Raw genomic sequence first — 18,658 nt, 5'->3', positions numbered from 1 at the left:
TAATCTCCACTTTAGAATAAGAGAACTTTGAAATAAAAAAAAATGGAAGCAACACTGACATTGAGTGAGCTGAACTGAAAGTTGTAGGATGTTTCTATTCGATGATCGAACGTACCTTCCGAGGGTATCTTTTTGCTATCTGTGGCCCGCGGCACTCGTATGAAGTCTAAAGTTGCAAATCTTGGCTCGTTGGTCTAGGGGTATGATTCTCGCTTCGGGTGCGGGAGGTCCCGGGTTCAAATCCCGGACGAGCCTTTCCGGGTTTACTGGCCTTGTGTCTTCCCTTTGCTGTGAAATCAGAGAAGAATTGAATCAATGACTATAACATTCAATGCATTTGGAATCAAAACCCCAAATATGGCAATACAGCTCAAACCTCCACCACTCATTCCGAAGTTGCTTCAAGACCTTCTTAAATTAATTTCTTATCTGGAATTTGAAAGACAGATCCACACATGTCAGTAATCCTGTATCATGGAAGCACACCCTCTGCAGTATTATCTAAAGCAGTTTTGGTATTTGTACTATAAATCCAGATTGAAACGCTACAAGTCAATGGTAGAGAAATGGAGATATAGACCTGTTCTGTCTTAAAGTTGGGCTTCTTGATAAAATGTGATGTGAGTTGGTGGAACCTGGCGGTGAGTATTGGCTCATTGGTCTCAGGAGTTTTTGTGGGCTGTTCAGTGTATGTGCCTAATAACTTCACTCATGTTGAGTGAAGGGAGAGCCAACTCCAAACAATATAGGCTCATTACTCTGGAAAAGTCAAAGAAGAAAGAAAGCAATCACAAATTCCCAGGATTCCATGGCTACGTCAGCTGTCCGCGTGCTCTCACGAAACGCAAAAAGTCCACTTTTTGGCTCGTTGGTCTAGGGGTATGATTCTTGCTTAGGGTGCGAGAGGTCCCGGGTTCAAATCCCGGGCGAGCCCTCCTCCCTTAAGAAACCTATACGGAAAGCTTGATGGTTAACTTTGGGTACCTTCCTTCATCTCAAAAGCGTCTCTCTTTGCTCTCCCAAATTGTTAATTAAGAGTGCTGATAACAATTGCAAAAATGTCCTGTCTTACTATATTGTTTGGAGCTGTAGCAGTTGGCTCTCCTTTCACTCAACATGAGTGAAGTTATTGAGGACATAGACTGAACATCCCCAAAATTAAAGCCACTGACAGTTAAGTGAACAACTCTACTTTTCTTTTACAATGCAGTTTTTAGCTAGACAAACCGTTATCCCAGCTTTTACTTGGAGTTTACGTTGACCCTCCACAAGTTTACACTCACAGCTGGGATTTGTAGTGTTACAGATTGATTTACACATACTTTTGGCAACTAATCTCCACTTTAGAATAAGAGAACTTTGAAATAAAAAAAAATGGAAGCAACACTGACATTGAGTGAGCTGAACTGAAAGTTGTAGGATGTTTCTATTCGATGATCGAACGTACCTTCCGAGGGTATCTTTTTGCTATCTGTGGCCCGCGGCACTCGTATGAAGTCTAAAGTTGCAAATCTTGGCTCGTTGGTCTAGGGGTATGATTCTCGCTTCGGGTGCGGGAGGTCCCGGGTTCAAATCCCGGACGAGCCCTTCCCTGGTTTACTGGCCTTGTGTCTTCCCTTTGCTGTGAAATCAGAGAAGAATTGAATCAATGACCATAACATTCAATGCATTTGGAATCAAAACCCCAAATATGGCAATACAGCTCAAACCTCCACCACTCATTCCGAAGTTGCTTCAAGACCTTCTTAAATTAATTTCTTATCTGGAATTTGAAAGACAGATCCACACATGTCAGTAATCCTGTATCATGGAAGCACACCCTCTGCAGTATTATCTAAAGCATTTTTGGTATTTGTACTATAAATCCAGATTGAAACGCTTCAAGTCAATGGTAGAGAAATGGAGATATAGACCTGTTCTGTCTTAAAGTTGGGCTTCTTGATAAAATGTGATGTGAGTTGGTGGAACCTGGCGGTGAGTATTGGCTCATTGGTCTCAGGTGTTTTTGTGGGCTGTTCAGGGTATGTGCCTAATAACTTCACTCATGTTGAGTGAAGGGAGAGCCAACTCCAAACAATATAGGCTCATTGCTCTGGAAAAGTCAAAGAAGAAAGAAAGCAATCACAAATTCACAGGATTCCATGGCTACGTCAGCTGTCCGCGTGCTCTCACGAAACGCAAAAAGTCCACTTTTTGGCTCGTTGGTCTAGGGGTATGATTCTCGCTTAGGGTGCGAGAGGTCCCGGGTTCAAATCCCGGGCGAGCCCTCCTCCCTTAAGAAACCTATACGGAAAGCTTGATGGTTAACTTTGGGTACCTTCCTTCATCTCAAAAGCGTCTCTCTTTGCTCTCCCAAATTGTTAATTAAGAGTGCTGATAACAATTGCAAAAATGTCCTGTCTTACTATATTGTTTGGAGCTGTAGCAGTTGGCTCTCCTTTCACTCAACATGAGTGAAGTTATTGAGGACATAGACTGAACATCCCCAAAATTAAAGCCACTGACAGTTAAGTGAACAACTCTACTTTTCTTTTACAATTCAATTTTTAGCTAGACAAACCGTTATCCCAGCTTTTACTTGGAGTTTACGTTGACCCTCCACAAGTTTACACTCACAGCTGGGATTTGTAGTGTTACAGATTGATTTACACATACTTTTGGCAACTAATCTCCACTTTAGAATAAGAGAACTTTGAAATAAAAAAAAATGGAAGCAACACTGACATTGAGTGAGCTGAACTGAAAGTTGTAGGATGTTTCTATTCGATGATCGAACGTACCTTCCGAGGGTATCTTTTTGCTATCTGTGGCCCGCGGCACTCGTATGAAGTCTAAAGTTGCAAATCTTGGCTCGTTGGTCTAGGGGTATGATTCTCGCTTCGGGTGCGGGAGGTCCCGGGTTCAAATCCCGGACGAGCCCTTCCCTGGTTTACTGGCCTTGTGTCTTCCCTTTGCTGTGAAATCAGAGAAGAATTGAATCAATGACTATAACATTCAATGCATTTGGAATCAAAACCTCAAATATGGCAATACAGCTCAAACCTCCACCACTCATTCCGAAGTTGCTTCAAGACCTTCTTAAATTAATTTCTTATCTGGAATTTGAAAGACAGATCCACACATGTCAGTAATCCTGTATCATGGAAGCACACCCTCTGCAGTATTATCTAAAGCAGTTTTGGTATTTGTACTATAAATCCAGATTGAAACGCTTCAAGTCAATGGTAGAGAAATGGAGATATAGACCTGTTCTGTCTTAAAGTTGGGCTTCTTGATAAAATGTGATGTGAGTTGGTGGAACCTGGCGGTGAGTATTGGCTCATTGGTCTCAGGTGTTTTTGTGGGCTGTTCAGTGTATGTGCCTAATAACTTCACTCATGTTGAGTGAAGGGAGAGCCAACTCCAAACAATATAGGCTCATTGCTCTGGAAAAGTCAAAGAAGAAAGAAAGCAATCACAAATTCCCAGGATTCCATGGCTACGTCAGCTGTCCGCGTGCTCTCACGAAACGCAAAAAGTCCACTTTTTGGCTCGTTGGTCTAGGGGTATGATTCTCGCTTAGGGTGCGAGAGGTCCCGGGTTCAAATCCCGGGCGAGCCCTCCTCCCTTAAGAAACCTATACGGAAAGCTTGATGGTTAACTTTGGGTACCTTCCTTCATCTCAAAAGCGTCTCTCTTTGCTCTCCCAAATTGTTAATTAAGAGTGCTGATAACAATTGCAAAAATGTCCTGTCTTACTATATTGTTTGGAGCTGTAGCAGTTGGCTCTCCTTTCACTCAACATGAGTGAAGTTATTGAGGACATAGACTGAACATCCCCAAAATTAAAGCCACTGACAGTTAAGTGAACAACTCTTCTTTTCTTTTACAATGCAATTTTTAGCTAGACAAACCGTTATCCCAGCTTTTACTTGGAGTTTACGTTGACCCTCCACAAGTTTACACTCACAGCTGGGATTTGTAGTGTTACAGATTGATTTACACATACTTTTGGCAACTAATCTCCACTTTAGAATAAGAGAACTTTGAAATAAAAAAAAATGGAAGCAACACTGACATTGAGTGAGCTGAACTGAAAGTTGTAGGATGTTTCTATTCGATGATCGAACGTACCTTCCGAGGGTATCTTTTTGCTATCTGTGGCCCGCGGCACTCGTATGAAGTCTAAAGTTGCAAATCTTGGCTCGTTGGTCTAGGGGTATGATTCTCGCTTCGGGTGCGGGAGGTCCCGGGTTCAAATCCCGGACGAGCCCTTCCCTGGTTTACTGGCCTTGTGTCTTCCCTTTGCTGTGAAATCAGAGAAGAATTGAATCAATGACCATAACAGTCAATGCATTTGGAATCAAAACCCCAAATATGGCAATACAGCTCAAACCTCCACCACTCATTCCGAAGTTGCTTCAAGACCTTCTTAAATTAATTTCTTATCTGGAATTTGAAAGACAGATCCACAAATGTCAGTAATCCTGTATCATGGAAGCACACCCTCTGCAGTATTATCTAAAGCATTTCTGGTATTTGTACTATAAATCCAGATTGAAACGCTTCAAGTCAATGGTAGAGAAATGGAGATATAGACCTGTTCTGTCTTAAAGTTGGGCTTCTTGATAAAATGTGATGTGAGTTGGTGGAACCTGGCGGTGAGTATTGGCTCATTGGTCTCAGGTGTTTTTGTGGGCTGTTCAGGGTATGTGCCTAATAACTTCACTCATGTTGAGTGAAGGGAGAGCCAACTCCAAACAATATAGGCTCATTGCTCTGGAAAAGTCAAAGAAGAAAGAAAGCAATCACAAATTCACAGGATTCCATGGCTACGTCAGCTGTCCGCGTGCTCTCACGAAACGCAAAAAGTCCACTTTTTGGCTCGTTGGTCTAGGGGTATGATTCTCGCTTAGGGTGCGAGAGGTCCCGGGTTCAAATCCCGGGCGAGCCCTCCTCCCTTAAGAAACCTATACGGAAAGCTTGATGGTTAACTTTGGGTACCTTCCTTCATCTCAAAAGCGTCTCTCTTTGCTCTCCCAAATTGTTAATTAAGAGTGCTGATAACAATTGCAAAAATGTCCTGTCTTACTATATTGTTTGGAGCTGTAGCAGTTGGCTCTCCTTTCACTCAACATGAGTGAAGTTATTGAGGACATAGACTGAACATCCCCAAAATTAAAGCCACTGACAGTTAAGTGAACAACTCTACTTTTCTTTTACAATTCAATTTTTAGCTAGACAAACCGTTATCCCAGCTTTTACTTGGAGTTTACGTTGACCCTCCACAAGTTTACACTCACAGCTGGGATTTGTAGTGTTACAGATTGATTTACACATACTTTTGGCAACTAATCTCCACTTTAGAATAAGAGAACTTTGAAATAAAAAAAAATGGAAGCAACACTGACATTGAGTGAGCTGAACTGAAAGTTGTAGGATGTTTCTATTCGATGATCGAACGTACCTTCCGAGGGTATCTTTTTGCTATCTGTGGCCCGCGGCACTCGTATGAAGTCTAAAGTTGCAAATCTTGGCTCGTTGGTCTAGGGGTATGATTCTCGCTTCGGGTGCGGGAGGTCCCGGGTTCAAATCCCGGACGAGCCCTTCCCTGGTTTACTGGCCTTGTGTCTTCCCTTTGCTGTGAAATCAGAGAAGAATTGAATCAATGACTATAACATTCAATGCATTTGGAATCAAAACCTCAAATATGGCAATACAGCTCAAACCTCCACCACTCATTCCGAAGTTGCTTCAAGACCTTCTTAAATTAATTTCTTATCTGGAATTTGAAAGACAGATCCACACATGTCAGTAATCCTGTATCATGGAAGCACACCCTCTGCAGTATTATCTAAAGCAGTTTTGGTATTTGTACTATAAATCCAGATTGAAACGCTTCAAGTCAATGGTAGAGAAATGGAGATATAGACCTGTTCTGTCTTAAAGTTGGGCTTCTTGATAAAATGTGATGTGAGTTGGTGGAACCTGGCGGTGAGTATTGGCTCATTGGTCTCAGGTGTTTTTGTGGGCTGTTCAGTGTATGTGCCTAATAACTTCACTCATGTTGAGTGAAGGGAGAGCCAACTCCAAACAATATAGGCTCATTGCTCTGGAAAAGTCAAAGAAGAAAGAAAGCAATCACAAATTCACAGGATTCCATGGCTACGTCAGCTGTCCGCGAGCTCTCACGAAACGCAAAAAGTCCACTTTTTGGCTCGTTGGTCTAGGGGTATGATTCTCGCTTAGGGTGCGAGAGGTCCCGGGTTCAAATCCCGGGCGAGCCCTCCTCCCTTAAGAAACCTATACGGAAAGCTTGATGGTTAACTTTGGGTACCTTCCTTCATCTCAAAAGCGTCTCTCTTTGCTCTCCCAAATTGTTAATTAAGAGTGCTGATAACAATTGCAAAAATGTCCTGTCTTACTATATTGTTTGGAGCTGTAGCAGTTGGCTCTCCTTTCACTCAACATGAGTGAAGTTATTGAGGACATAGACTGAACATCCCCAAAATTAAAGCCACTGACAGTTAAGTGAACAACTCTTCTTTTCTTTTACAATGCAATTTTTAGCTAGACAAACTGTTATCCCAGCTTTTACTTGGAGTTTACGTTGACCCTCCACAAGTTTACACTCACAGCTGGGATTTGTAGTGTTACAGATTGATTTACACATACTTTTGGCAACTAATCTCCACTTTAGAATAAGAGAACTTTGAAATAAAAAAAAATGGAAGCAACACTGACATTGAGTGAGCTGAACTGAAAGTTGTAGGATGTTTCTATTCGATGATCGAACGTACCTTCCGAGGGTATCTTTTTGCTATCTGTGGCCCGCGGCACTCGTATGAAGTCTAAAGTTGCAAATCTTGGCTCGTTGGTCTAGGGGTATGATTCTCGCTTCGGGTGCGGGAGGTCCCGGGTTCAAATCCCGGACGAGCCCTTCCCTGGTTTACTGGCCTTGTGTCTTCCCTTTGCTGTGAAATCAGAGAAGAATTGAATCAATGACTATAACATTCAATGCATTTGGAATCAAAACCTCAAATATGGCAATACAGCTCAAACCTCCACCACTCATTCCGAAGTTGCTTCAAGACCTTCTTAAATTAATTTCTTATCTGGAATTTGAAAGACAGATCCACACATGTCAGTAATCCTGTATCATGGAAGCACACCCTCTGCAGTATTATCTAAAGCAGTTTTGGTATTTGTACTATAAATCCAGATTGAAACGCTTCAAGTCAATGGTAGAGAAATGGAGATATAGACCTGTTCTGTCTTAAAGTTGGGCTTCTTGATAAAATGTGATGTGAGTTGGTGGAACCTGGCGGTGAGTATTGGCTCATTGGTCTCAGGAGTTTTTGTGGGCTGTTCAGGGTATGTGCCTAATAACTTCACTCACGTTGAGTGAAGGGAGAGCCAACTCCAAACAATATAGGCTCATTGCTCTGGAAAAGTCAAAGAAGAAAGAAAGCAATCACAAATTCCCAGGATTCCATGGCTACGTCAGCTGTCCGCGTGCTCTCACGAAACGCAAAAAGTTCACTTTTTGGCTCGTTGGTCTAGGGGTATGATTCTCACTTAGGGTGCGAGAGGTCCCGGGTTCAAATCCCGGGCGAGCCCTCCTCCCTTAAGAAACCTATACGGAAAGCTTGATGGTTAACTTTGGGTACCTTCCTTCATCTCAAAAGCGTCTCTCTTTGCTCTCCCAAATTGTTAATTAAGAGTGCTGATAACAATTGCAAAAATGTCCTGTCTTACTATATTGTTTGGAGCTGTAGCAGTTGGCTCTCATTTCACTCAACATGAGTGAAGTTATTGAGGACATAGACTGAACATCCCCAAAATTAAAGCCACTGACAGTTAAGTGAACAACTCTACTTTTCTTTTACAATGCAATTTTTAGCTAGACAAACCGTTATCCCAGCTTTTACTTGGAGTTTACGTTGACCCTCCACAAGTTTACACTCACAGCTGGGATTTGTAGTGTTACAGATTGATTTACACATACTTTTGGCAACTAATCTCCACTTTAGAATAAGAGAACTTTGAAATAAAAAAAAATGGAAGCAACACTGACATTGAGTGAGCTGAACTGAAAGTTGTAGGATGTTTCTATTCGATGATCGAACGTACCTTCCGAGGGTATCTTTTTGCTATCTGTGGCCCGCGGCACTCGTATGAAGTCTAAAGTTGCAAATCTTGGCTCGTTGGTCTAGGGGTATGATTCTCGCTTCGGGTGCGGGAGGTCCCGGGTTCAAATCCCGGACGAGCCCTTCCCTGGTTTATTGGCCTTGTGTCTTCCCTTTGATGTGAAATCAGAGAAGAATTGAATCAATGACCATAACATTCAATGCATTTGGAATCATACCCCAAATATGGCAATACAGCTCAAACCTCCACCACTCATTCCGAAGTTGCTTCAAGACCTTCTTAAATTAATTTCTTATCTGGAATTTGAAAGACAGATCCACACATGTCAGTAATCCTGTATCATGGAAGCACACCCTCTGCAGTATTATCTAAAGCATTTTTGGTATTTGTACTATAAATCCAGATTGAAACGCTTCAAGTCAATGGTAGAGAAATGGAGATATAGACCTGTTCTGTCTTAAAGTTGGGCTTCTTGATAAAATGTGATGTGAGTTGGTGGAACCTGGTGGTGAGTATTGGCTCATTGGTCTCAGGTGTTTTTGTGGGCTGTTCAGTGTATGTGCCTAATAACTTCACTCATGTTGAGTGAAGGGAGAGCCAACTCCAAACAATATAGGCTCATTGCTCAGGAAAAGTCAAAGAAGAAAGAAAGCAATCACAAATTCACAGGATTCCATGGCTACGTCAGCTGTCCGCGTGCTCTCACGAAACGCAAAAAGTCCACTTTTTGGCTCGTTGGTCTAGGGGTATGATTCTCGCTTAGGGTGCGAGAGGTCCCGGGTTCAAATCCCGGGCGAGCCCTCCTCCCTTAAGAAACCTATACGGAAATCTTGATGGTTAACTTTGGGTACCTTCCTTCATCTCAAAAGCGTCTCTCTTTGCTCTCCCAAATTGTTAATTAAGAGTGCTGATAACAATTGCAAAAATGTCCTGTCTTACTATATTGTTTGGAGCTGTAGCAGTTGGCTCTCCTTTCACTCAACATGAGTGAAGTTATTGAGGACATAGACTGAACATCCCCAAAATTAAAGCCACTGACAGTTAAGTGAACAACTCTACTTTTCTTTTACAATGCAATTTTTAGCTGGACAAACCATTATCCCAGCTTTTACTTGGAGTTTACGTTGACCCTCCACAAGTTTACACTCAGAGCTGGGATTTGTAGTGTTACAGATTGATTTACACATACTTTTGGCAACTAATCTCCACTTTAGAATAAGAGAACTTTGAAATACAAAAAAATGGAAGCAACACTGACATTGAGTGAGCTGAACTGAAAGTTGTAGGATGTTTCTATTCGATGATCGAACGTACCTTCCGAGGGTATCTTTTTGCTATCTGTGGCCCGCGGCACTCGTATGAAGTCTAAAGTGGCAAATCTTGGCTCGTTGGTCTAGGGGTATGATTCTCGCTTCGGGTGCGGGAGGTCCTGGTTTCAAATCCCGGACGAGCCCTTCCCTGGTTTACTGGCCTTGTGTCTTCCCTTTGCTGTGAAATCAGAGAAGAATTGAATCAATGACTATAACATTCAATGCATTTGGAATCAAAACCCCAAATATGGCAATACAGCTCAAACCTCCACCACTCATTCCGAAGTTGCTTCAAGACCTTCTTAAATTAATTTCTTATCTGGAATTTGAAAGACAGATCCACACATGTCAGTAATCCTGTATCATGGAAGCACACCCTCTGCAGTATTATCTAAAGCAGTTTTGGTATTTGTACTATAAATCCAGATTGAAACGCTTCAAGTCAATGGTAGAGAAATGGAGATATAGACCTGTTCTGTCTTAAAGTTGGGCTTCTTGATAAAATGTGATGTGAGTTGGTGGAACCTGGCGGTGAGTATTGGCTCATTGGTCTCAGGTGTTTTTGTGGGCTGTTCAGTGTATGTGCCTAATAACTTCACTCATGTTGAGTGAAGGGAGAGCCAACTCCAAACAATATAGGCTCATTGCTCTGGAAAAGTCAAAGAAGAAAGAAAGCAATCACAAATTCACAGGATTCCATGGCTACGTCAGCTGTCCGCGTGCTCTCACGAAACGCATAAAGTCCACTTTTTGGCTCGTTGGTCTAGGGGTATGATTCTCGCTAAGGGTGCGAGAGGTCCCGGGTTCAAATCCCGGGCGAGCCCTCCTCCCTTAAGAAACCTATACGGAAAGCTTGATGGTTAACTTTGGGTACCTTCCTTCATCTCAAAAGCGTCTGTCTTTGCTCTCCCAAATTGTTAATTAAGAGTGCTGATAACAATTGCAAAAATGTCCTGTCTTACTATATTGTTTGGAGCTGTAGCAGTTGGCTCTCCTTTCACTCAACATGAGTGAAGTTATTGAGGACATAGACTGAACATCCCCAAAATTAAAGCCACTGACAGTTAAGTGAACAACTCTACTTTTCTTTTACAATGCAGTTTTTAGCTAGACAAACCGTTATCCCAGCTTTTACTTGGAGTTTACGTTGACCCTCCACAAGTTTACACTCACAGCTGGGATTTGTAGTGTTACAGATTGATTTACACATACTTTTGGCAACTAATCTCCACTTTAGAATAAGAGAACTTTGAAATAAAAAAAAATGGAAGCAACACTGACATTGAGTGAGCTGAACTGAAAGTTGTAGGATGTTTTTATTCGATGATCGAACGTACCTTCCGAGGGTATCTTTTTGCTATCTGTGGCCCGCGGCACTCGTATGAAGTCTAAAGTTGCAAATCTTGGCTCGTTGGTCTAGGGGTATGATTCTCGCTTCGGGTGCGGGAGGTCCCGGGTTCAAATCCCAGACGAGCCCTTCCCTGGTTTACTGGCCTTGTGTCTTCCCTTTGCTGTGAAATCAGAGAAGAATTGAATCAATGACTATAACATTCAATGCATTTGGAATCAAAACCCCAAATATGGCAATACAGCTCAAACCTCCACCACTCATTCCGAAGTTGCTTCAAGACCTTCTTAAATTAATTTCTTATCTGGAATTTGAAAGACAGATCCACACATGTCAGTAATCCTGTATCATGGAAGCACACCCTCTGCAGTATTATCTAAAGCAGTTTTGGTATTTGTACTATAAATCCAGATTGAAACGCTTCAAGTCAATGGTAGAGAAATGGAGATATAGACCTGTTCTGTCTTAAAGTTGGGCTTCTTGATAAAATGTGATGTGAGTTGGTGGAACCTGGCGGTGAGTATTGGCTCATTGGTCTCAGGTGTTTTTGTGGGATGTTCAGTGTATGTGCCTAATAACTTCACTCATGTTGAGTGAAGGGAGAGCCAACTCCAAACAATATAGGCTCATTGCTCAGGAAAAGTCAAAGAAGAAAGAAAGCCATCACAAATTCCCAGGATTCCATGGCTACGTCAGCTGTCCGCGTGCTCTCACGAAACGCAAAAAGTCCACTTTTTGGCTCGTTGGTCTAGGGGTATGATTCTCGCTTAGGGTGCGAGAGGTCCCGGGTTCAAATCCCGGACGAGCCCTTTCTTGGTTTACTGGCCTTGTGTTTTTCCTTTGCTGTCAAATCAGAGAAGGATTAAATCAATGACTATAACATTCATTGCATTTGGAATCAAAACCCCAAATATGGCAATACAGCTCAAACCTCCACCACTCATTCCGAAGTTGCTTCAAGACCTTCTTAAATTAATTTCTTATCTGGAATTTGAAAGACAGATCCACGCATGTCAGTAATCCTGTATCATGGAAGCACACCCTCTGCAGTATTATCTAAAGCAGTTTTGGTATTTGTACTATAAATCCAGATTGAAACGCTTCAAGTCAATGGTAGAGAAATGGAGATATAGACCTGTTCTGTCTTAAAGTTGGGCTTCTTGATAAAATGTGATGTGAGTTGGTGGAACCTGGCGGTGAGTATTGGCTCATTGGTCTCAGGAGTTTTTGTGGGCTGTTCAGGGTATGTGCCTAATAACTTCACTCACGTTGAGTTAAGGGAGAGCCAACTCCAAACAATATAGGCTTATTGCTCTGGAAAAGTCAAAGAAGAAAGAAAGCAATCACAAATTCCCAGCATTCCATGGCTACGTCAGCTGTCCACGTGCTCTCACGAAACGCAAAAAGTCCACTTTTTGGCTCGTTGGTCAAGGGGTATGATTCTCGCTTAGGGTGCGAGAGGTCCCGGGTTCAAATCCCGGGCGAGCCCTCCTCCCTTAAGAAACCTATACGGAAAGCTTGATGGTTAACTTTGGGTACCTTCCTTCATCTCAAAAGCGTCTCTCTTTGCTCTCCCAAATTGTTAATTAAGAGTGCTGATAACAATTGCAAAAATGTCCTGTCTTACTATATTGTTTGGAGCTGTAGCAGTTGGCTCTCCTTTCACTCAACATGAGTGAAGTTATTGAGGACATAGACTGAACATCCCCAAAATTAAAGCCACTGACAGTTAAGTGAACAACTCTACTTTTCTTTTACAATGCAATTTTTAGCTAGACAAACCGTTATCCCAGCTTTTACTTGGAGTTTACGTTGACCCTCCACAAGTTTACACTCACAGCTGGGATTTGTAGTGTTACAGATTGATTTACACATACTTTTGGCAACTAATCTCCACTTTAGAATAAGAGAACTTTGAAATAAAAAAAAATGGAAGCAACACTGACATTGAGTGAGCTGAACTGAAAGTTGTAGGATGTTTCTATTCGATGATCGAACGTACCTTCCGAGGGTATCTTTTTGCTATCTGTGGCCCGCGGCACTCGTATGAAGTCTAAAGTTGCAAATCTTGGCTCGTTGGTCTAGGGGTATGATTCTCGCTTCGGGTGCGGGAGGTCCCGGGTTCAAATCCCAGACGAGCCCTTCCCTGGTTTACTGGCCTTGTGTCTTCCCTTTGCTGTGAAATCAGAGAAGAATTGAATCAATGACTATAACATTCAATGCATTTGGAATCAAAACCCCAAATATGGCAATACAGCTCAAACCTCCACCACTCATTCCGAAGTTGCTTCAAGACCTTCTTAAATTAATTTCTTATCTGGAATTTGAAAGACAGATCCACACATGTCAGTAATCCTGTATCATGGAAGCACACCCTCTGCAGTATTATCTAAAGCATTTTCGGTATTTGTACTATAAATCCAGATTGAAACGCTTCAAGTCAATGGTAGAGAAATGGAGATATAGACCTGTTCTGTCTTAAAGTTGGGCTTCTTGATAAAATGTGATGTGAGTTGGTGGAACCTGGCGGTGAGTATTGGCTCATTGGTCTCAGGTGTTTTTGTGGGCTGTTCAGTGTATGTGCCTAATAACTTCACTCATGTTGAGTGAAGGGAGAGCCAACTCCAAACAATATAGGCTCATTGCTCAGGAAAAGTCAAAGAAGAAAGAAAGCCATCACAAATTCCCAGGATTCCATGGCTACGTCAGCTGTCCGCGTGCTCTCACGAAACGCAAAAAGTCCACTTTTTGGCTCGTTGGTCTAGGGGTATGATTCTCGCTTTGGGTGCGAGAGGTCCCGGGTTCAAATCCCGGACGAGCCCTTTCTTGGTTTACTGGCCTTGTGTTTTTCCTTTGCTGTCAAATCAGAGAAGGATTAAATCAATGACTATAACATTCAATGCATTTGGAATCAAAACCCCAAATATGGCAATACAGCTCAAACCTCCACCACTCATTCCGAAGTTGCTTCAAGACCTTCTTAAATTAATTTCTTATCTGGAATTTGAAAGACAGATCCACGCATGTCAGTAATCCTGTATCATGGAAGCACACCCTCTGCAGTATTATCTAAAGCAGTTTTGGTATTTGTACTATAAATCCAGATTGAAACGCTTCAAGTCAATGGTAGAGAAATGGAGATATAGACCTGTTCTGTCTTAAAGTTGGGCTTCTTGATAAAATGTGATGTGAGTTGGTGGAACCTGGCGGTGAGTATTGGCTCATTGGTCTCAGGAGTTTTTGTGGGCTGTTCAGGGTATGTGCCTAATAACTTCACTCACGTTGAGTTAAGGGAGAGCCAACTCCAAACAATATAGGCTTATTGCTCTGGAAAAGTCAAAGAAGAAAGAAAGCAATCACAAATTCCCAGCATTCCATGGCTACGTCAGCTGTCCACGTGCTCTCACGAAACGCAAAAAGTCCACTTTTTGGCTCGTTGGTCAAGGGGTATGATTCTCGCTTAGGGTGCGAGAGGTCCCGGGTTCAAATCCCGGGCGAGCCCTCCTCCCTTAAGAAACCTATACGGAAAGCTTGATGGTTAACTTTGGGTACCTTCCTTCATCTCAAAAGCGTCTCTCTTTGCTCTCCCAAATTGTTAATTAAGAGTGCTGATAACAATTGCAAAAATGTCCTGTCTTACTATATTGTTTGGAGCTGTAGCAGTTGGCTCTCCTTTCACTCAACATGAGTGAAGTTATTGAGGACATAGACTGAACATCCCCAAAATTAAAGCCACTGACAGTTAAGTGAACAACTCTACTTTTCTTTTACAATGCAATTTTTAGCTAGACAAACCGTTATCCCAGCTTTTACTTGGAGTTTACGTTGACCCTCCACAAGTTTACACTCACAGCTGGGATTTGTAGTGTTACAGATTGATTTACACATACTTTTGGCAACTAATCTCCACTTTAGAATAAGAGAACTTTGAAATAAAAAAAAATGGAAGCAACACTGACATTGAGTGAGCTGAACTGAAAGTTGTAGGATGTTTCTATTCGATGATCGAACGTACCTTCCGAGGGTATCTTTTTGCTATCTGTGGCCCGCGGCACTCGTATGAAGTCTAAAGTTGCAAATCTTGGCTCGTTGGTCTAGGGGTATGATTCTCGCTTCGGGTGCGGGAGGTCCCGGGTTCAAATCCCAGACGAGCCCTTCCCTGGTTTACTGGCCTTGTGTCTTCCCTTTGCTGTGAAATCAGAGAAGAATTGAATCAATGACTATAACATTCAATGCATTTGGAATCAAAACCCCAAATATGGCAATACAGCTCAAACCTCCACCACTCATTCCGAAGTTGCTTCAAGACCTTCTTAAATTAATTTCTTATCTGGAATTTGAAAGACAGATCCACACATGTCAGTAATCCTGTATCATGGAAGCACACCCTCTGCAGTATTATCTAAAGCATTTTCGGTATTTTTACTATAAATCCAGATTGAAACGCTTCAAGTCAATGGTAGAGAAATGGAGATATAGACCTGTTCTGTCTTAAAGTTGGGCTTCTTGATAAAATGTGATGTGAGTTGGTGGAACCTGGCGGTGAGTATTGGCTCATTGGTCTCAGGTGTTTTTGTGGGCTGTTCAGTGTATGTGCCTAATAACTTCACTCATGTTGAGTGAAGGGAGAGCCAACTCCAAACAATATAGGCTCATTGCTCAGGAAAAGTCAAAGAAGAAAGAAAGCCATCACAAATTCCCAGGATTCCATGGCTACGTCAGCTGTCCGCGTGCTCTGACGAAACGCAAAAAGGCCACTTTTTGGCTCGTTGGTCTAGGGGTATGATTCTCGCTTTGGGTGCGAGAGGTCCCGGGTTCAAATCCCGGACGAGCCCTTTCTTGGTTTACTGGCCTTGTGTTTTTCCTTTGCTGTCAAATCAGAGAAGGATTAAATCAATGACTATAACATTCAATGCATTTGGAATCAAAACCCCAAATATGGCAATACAGCTCAAACCTCCACCACTCATTCCGAAGTTGCTTCAAGACCTTCTTAAATTAATTTCTTATCTGGAATTTGAAAGACAGATCCACGCATGTCAGTAATCCTGTATCATGGAAGCACACCCTCTGCAGTATTATCTAAAGCAGTTTTGGTATTTGTACTATAAATCCAGATTGAAACGCTTCAAGTCAATGGTAGAGAAATGGAGATATAGACCTGTTCTGTCTTAAAGTTGGGCTTCTTGATAAAATGTGATGTGAGTTGGTGGAACCTGGCGGTGAGTATTGGCTCATTGGTCTCAGGAGTTTTTGTGGGCTGTTCAGGGTATGTGCCTAATAACTTCACTCACGTTGAGTTAAGGGAGAGCCAACTCCAAACAATATAGGCTTATTGCTCTGGAAAAGTCAAAGAAGAAAGAAAGCAATCACAAATTCCCAGGATTCCATGGCTACGTCAGCTGTCCACGTGCTCTCACGAAACGCAAAAAGTCCACTTTTTGGCTCGTTGGTCAAGGGGTATGATTCTCGCTTAGGGTGCGAGAGGTCCCGGGTTCAAATCCCGGGCGAGCCCTCCTCCCTTAAGAAACCTATACGGAAAGCTTGATGGTTAACTTTGGGTACCTTCCTTCATCTCAAAAGCGTCTCTCTTTGCTCTCCCAAATTGTTAATTAAGAGTGCTGATAACAATAGCAAAAATGTCCTGTCTTACTATATTGTTTGGAGCTGTAGCAGTTGGCTCTCCTTTCACTCAACATGAGTGAAGTTATTGAGGACATAGACTGAACATCCCCAAAATTAAAGCCACTGACAGTTAAGTGAAAACCTCTTCTTTTCTTTTACAATGCAATTTTTAGCTAGACAAACCGTTATCCCAGCTTTTACTTGGAGTTTACGTTGACCCTCCACAAGTTTACACTCACAGTTGGGACTTGTAGTGTTACAGATTGATTTACACATACTTTTTGCAACTAATCTCCACTTTAGAATAAGAGAACTTTGAAATAAAAAAAATGGAAGCAACACTGACATTGAGTGAGCTGAACTGAAAGTTGTAGGATGTTTCTATTCGATGATCGAACGTACCTTCCGAGGGTATCTTTTTGCGATCTGTGGCCCGCGGCACTCGTATGAAGTCTAAAGTTGCAAATCTTGGCTCGTTGGTCTAGGGGTATGATTCTCGCTTCGGGTGCGGGAGGTCCCGGGTTCAAATCCCAGACGAGCCCTTCCCTGGTTTACTGGCCTTGTGTCTTCCCTTTGCTGTGAAATCAGAGAAGAATTGAATCAATGACTATAACATTCAATGCATTTGGAATCAAAACCCCAAATATGGCAATACAGCTCAAACCTCCACCACTCATTCCGAAGTTGCTTCAAGACCTTCTTAAATTAATTTCTTATCTGGAATTTGAAAGACAGATCCACACATGTCAGTAATCCTGTATCATGGAAGCACACCCTCTGCAGTATTATCTAAAGCATTTTCGGTATTTGTACTATAAATCCAGATTGAAACGCTTCAAGTCAATGGTAGAGAAATGGAGATATAGACCTGTTCTGTCTTAAAGTTGGGCTTCTTGATAAAATGTGATGTGAGTTGGTGGAACCTGGCGGTGAGTATTGGCTCATTGGTCTCAGGTGTTTTTGTGGGCTGTTCAGTGTATGTGCCTAATAACTTCACTCATGTTGAGTGAAGGGAGAGCCAACTCCAAACAATATAGGCTCATTGCTCAGGAAAAGTCAAAGAAGAAAGAAAGCCATCACAAATTCCCAGGATTCCATGGCTACGTCAGCTGTCCGCGTGCTCTGACGAAACGCAAAAAGTCCACTTTTTGGCTCGTTGGTCTAGGGGTATGATTCTCGCTTTGGGTGCGAGAGGTCCCGGGTTCAAATCCCGGACGAGCCCTTTCTTGGTTTACTGGCCTTGTGTTTTTCCTTTGCTGTCAAATCAGAGAAGGATTAAATCAATGACTATAACATTCAATGCATTTGGAATCAAAACCCCAAATATGGCAATACAGCTCAAACCTCCACCACTCATTCCGAAGTTGCTTCAAGACCTTCTTAAATTAATTTCTTATCTGGAATTTGAAAGACAGATCCACGCATGTCAGTAATCCTGTATCATGGAAGCACACCCTCTGCAGTATTATCTAAAGCATTTTTGGTATTTGTACTATAAATCCAGATTGAAACGCTTCAAGTCAATGGTAGAGAAATGGAGATATAGACCTGTTCTGTCTTAAAGTTGGGCTTCTTGATAAAATGTGATGTGAGTTGGTGGAACCTGGCGGTGAGTATTGGCTCATTGGTCTCAGGAGTTTTTGTGGGCTGTTCAGGGTATGTGCCTAATAACTTCACTCACGTTGAGTTAAGGGAGAGCCAACTCCAAACAATATAGGCTTATTGCTCTGGAAAGGTCAAAGAAGAAAGAAAGCAATCACAAATTCCCAGGATTCCATGGCTACGTCAGCTGTCCACGTGCTCTCACGAAACGCAAAAAGTCCACTTTTTTGCTCGTTGGTCAAGGGGTATGATTCTCGCTTAGGGTGCGAGAGGTCCCGGGTTCAAATCCCGGGCGAGCCCTCCTCCCTTAAGAAACCTATACGGAAAGCTTGATGGTTAACTTTGGGTACCTTCCTTCATCTCAAAAGCGTCTCTCTTTGCTCTCCCAAATTGTTAATTAAGAGTGCTGATAACAATTGCAAAAATGTCCTGTCTTACTATATTGTTTGGAGCTGTAGCAGTTGGCTCTCCTTTCACTCAACATGAGTGAAGTTATTGAGGACATAGACTGAACATCCCCAAAATTAAAGCCACTGACAGTTAAGTGAACAACTCTACTTTTCTTTTACAATGCAATTTTTAGCTAGACAAACCGTTATCCCAGCTTTTACTTGGAGTTTACGTTGACCCTCCACAAGTTTAC

At 42.2% G+C, this 18,658-nt stretch overlaps 25 non-coding genes across 25 annotated transcripts; all 25 read left to right on the top strand.

Annotated features, from left to right (window-relative positions):
* Window positions 1-183: 183 nt before the first annotated feature.
* Window positions 184-255, top strand: trnap-cgg (transfer RNA proline (anticodon CGG)). Its single transcript has one exon. It is a non-coding gene; the product is annotated as a tRNA-Pro (tRNA).
* Window positions 256-862: 607 nt separating this feature from the next.
* Window positions 863-934, top strand: trnap-agg (transfer RNA proline (anticodon AGG)). The gene has a single exon. It is a non-coding gene; the product is annotated as a tRNA-Pro (tRNA).
* A 581-nt stretch (window positions 935-1,515) lies between these two features.
* trnap-cgg (transfer RNA proline (anticodon CGG)) lies at window positions 1,516-1,587 on the top strand. The gene has a single exon. It is a non-coding gene; the product is annotated as a tRNA-Pro (tRNA).
* Window positions 1,588-2,195: 608 nt separating this feature from the next.
* Window positions 2,196-2,267, top strand: trnap-agg (transfer RNA proline (anticodon AGG)). Its single transcript has one exon. It is a non-coding gene; the product is annotated as a tRNA-Pro (tRNA).
* Window positions 2,268-2,848: 581 nt separating this feature from the next.
* On the top strand, window positions 2,849-2,920 carry trnap-cgg (transfer RNA proline (anticodon CGG)). Its single transcript has one exon. It is a non-coding gene; the product is annotated as a tRNA-Pro (tRNA).
* Window positions 2,921-3,528: 608 nt separating this feature from the next.
* On the top strand, window positions 3,529-3,600 carry trnap-agg (transfer RNA proline (anticodon AGG)). The gene has a single exon. It is a non-coding gene; the product is annotated as a tRNA-Pro (tRNA).
* A 581-nt stretch (window positions 3,601-4,181) lies between these two features.
* trnap-cgg (transfer RNA proline (anticodon CGG)) lies at window positions 4,182-4,253 on the top strand. Its single transcript has one exon. It is a non-coding gene; the product is annotated as a tRNA-Pro (tRNA).
* Window positions 4,254-4,861: 608 nt separating this feature from the next.
* trnap-agg (transfer RNA proline (anticodon AGG)) lies at window positions 4,862-4,933 on the top strand. Its single transcript has one exon. It is a non-coding gene; the product is annotated as a tRNA-Pro (tRNA).
* A 581-nt stretch (window positions 4,934-5,514) lies between these two features.
* trnap-cgg (transfer RNA proline (anticodon CGG)) lies at window positions 5,515-5,586 on the top strand. Its single transcript has one exon. It is a non-coding gene; the product is annotated as a tRNA-Pro (tRNA).
* A 608-nt stretch (window positions 5,587-6,194) lies between these two features.
* On the top strand, window positions 6,195-6,266 carry trnap-agg (transfer RNA proline (anticodon AGG)). The gene has a single exon. It is a non-coding gene; the product is annotated as a tRNA-Pro (tRNA).
* Window positions 6,267-6,847: 581 nt separating this feature from the next.
* On the top strand, window positions 6,848-6,919 carry trnap-cgg (transfer RNA proline (anticodon CGG)). The gene has a single exon. It is a non-coding gene; the product is annotated as a tRNA-Pro (tRNA).
* A 608-nt stretch (window positions 6,920-7,527) lies between these two features.
* Window positions 7,528-7,599, top strand: trnap-agg (transfer RNA proline (anticodon AGG)). Its single transcript has one exon. It is a non-coding gene; the product is annotated as a tRNA-Pro (tRNA).
* A 581-nt stretch (window positions 7,600-8,180) lies between these two features.
* Window positions 8,181-8,252, top strand: trnap-cgg (transfer RNA proline (anticodon CGG)). Its single transcript has one exon. It is a non-coding gene; the product is annotated as a tRNA-Pro (tRNA).
* Window positions 8,253-8,859: 607 nt separating this feature from the next.
* Window positions 8,860-8,931, top strand: trnap-agg (transfer RNA proline (anticodon AGG)). Its single transcript has one exon. It is a non-coding gene; the product is annotated as a tRNA-Pro (tRNA).
* A 1,914-nt stretch (window positions 8,932-10,845) lies between these two features.
* Window positions 10,846-10,917, top strand: trnap-cgg (transfer RNA proline (anticodon CGG)). Its single transcript has one exon. It is a non-coding gene; the product is annotated as a tRNA-Pro (tRNA).
* Window positions 10,918-11,525: 608 nt separating this feature from the next.
* Window positions 11,526-11,597, top strand: trnap-agg (transfer RNA proline (anticodon AGG)). The gene has a single exon. It is a non-coding gene; the product is annotated as a tRNA-Pro (tRNA).
* A 608-nt stretch (window positions 11,598-12,205) lies between these two features.
* trnap-agg (transfer RNA proline (anticodon AGG)) lies at window positions 12,206-12,277 on the top strand. Its single transcript has one exon. It is a non-coding gene; the product is annotated as a tRNA-Pro (tRNA).
* A 581-nt stretch (window positions 12,278-12,858) lies between these two features.
* On the top strand, window positions 12,859-12,930 carry trnap-cgg (transfer RNA proline (anticodon CGG)). Its single transcript has one exon. It is a non-coding gene; the product is annotated as a tRNA-Pro (tRNA).
* A 608-nt stretch (window positions 12,931-13,538) lies between these two features.
* Window positions 13,539-13,610, top strand: trnap-ugg (transfer RNA proline (anticodon UGG)). Its single transcript has one exon. It is a non-coding gene; the product is annotated as a tRNA-Pro (tRNA).
* Window positions 13,611-14,218: 608 nt separating this feature from the next.
* Window positions 14,219-14,290, top strand: trnap-agg (transfer RNA proline (anticodon AGG)). Its single transcript has one exon. It is a non-coding gene; the product is annotated as a tRNA-Pro (tRNA).
* A 581-nt stretch (window positions 14,291-14,871) lies between these two features.
* On the top strand, window positions 14,872-14,943 carry trnap-cgg (transfer RNA proline (anticodon CGG)). Its single transcript has one exon. It is a non-coding gene; the product is annotated as a tRNA-Pro (tRNA).
* A 608-nt stretch (window positions 14,944-15,551) lies between these two features.
* On the top strand, window positions 15,552-15,623 carry trnap-ugg (transfer RNA proline (anticodon UGG)). Its single transcript has one exon. It is a non-coding gene; the product is annotated as a tRNA-Pro (tRNA).
* Window positions 15,624-16,231: 608 nt separating this feature from the next.
* On the top strand, window positions 16,232-16,303 carry trnap-agg (transfer RNA proline (anticodon AGG)). Its single transcript has one exon. It is a non-coding gene; the product is annotated as a tRNA-Pro (tRNA).
* A 580-nt stretch (window positions 16,304-16,883) lies between these two features.
* On the top strand, window positions 16,884-16,955 carry trnap-cgg (transfer RNA proline (anticodon CGG)). The gene has a single exon. It is a non-coding gene; the product is annotated as a tRNA-Pro (tRNA).
* A 608-nt stretch (window positions 16,956-17,563) lies between these two features.
* On the top strand, window positions 17,564-17,635 carry trnap-ugg (transfer RNA proline (anticodon UGG)). Its single transcript has one exon. It is a non-coding gene; the product is annotated as a tRNA-Pro (tRNA).
* Window positions 17,636-18,658: the final 1,023 nt, after the last annotated feature.

This window comes from Odontesthes bonariensis, chromosome 9 (genome assembly GCF_027942865.1).
Source record: "Odontesthes bonariensis isolate fOdoBon6 chromosome 9, fOdoBon6.hap1, whole genome shotgun sequence".
In the NCBI taxonomy this organism is placed as follows: Eukaryota; Metazoa; Chordata; class Actinopteri; order Atheriniformes; family Atherinopsidae; genus Odontesthes; species Odontesthes bonariensis.
This window is presented reverse-complemented; position numbering and strand designations above follow the sequence as displayed.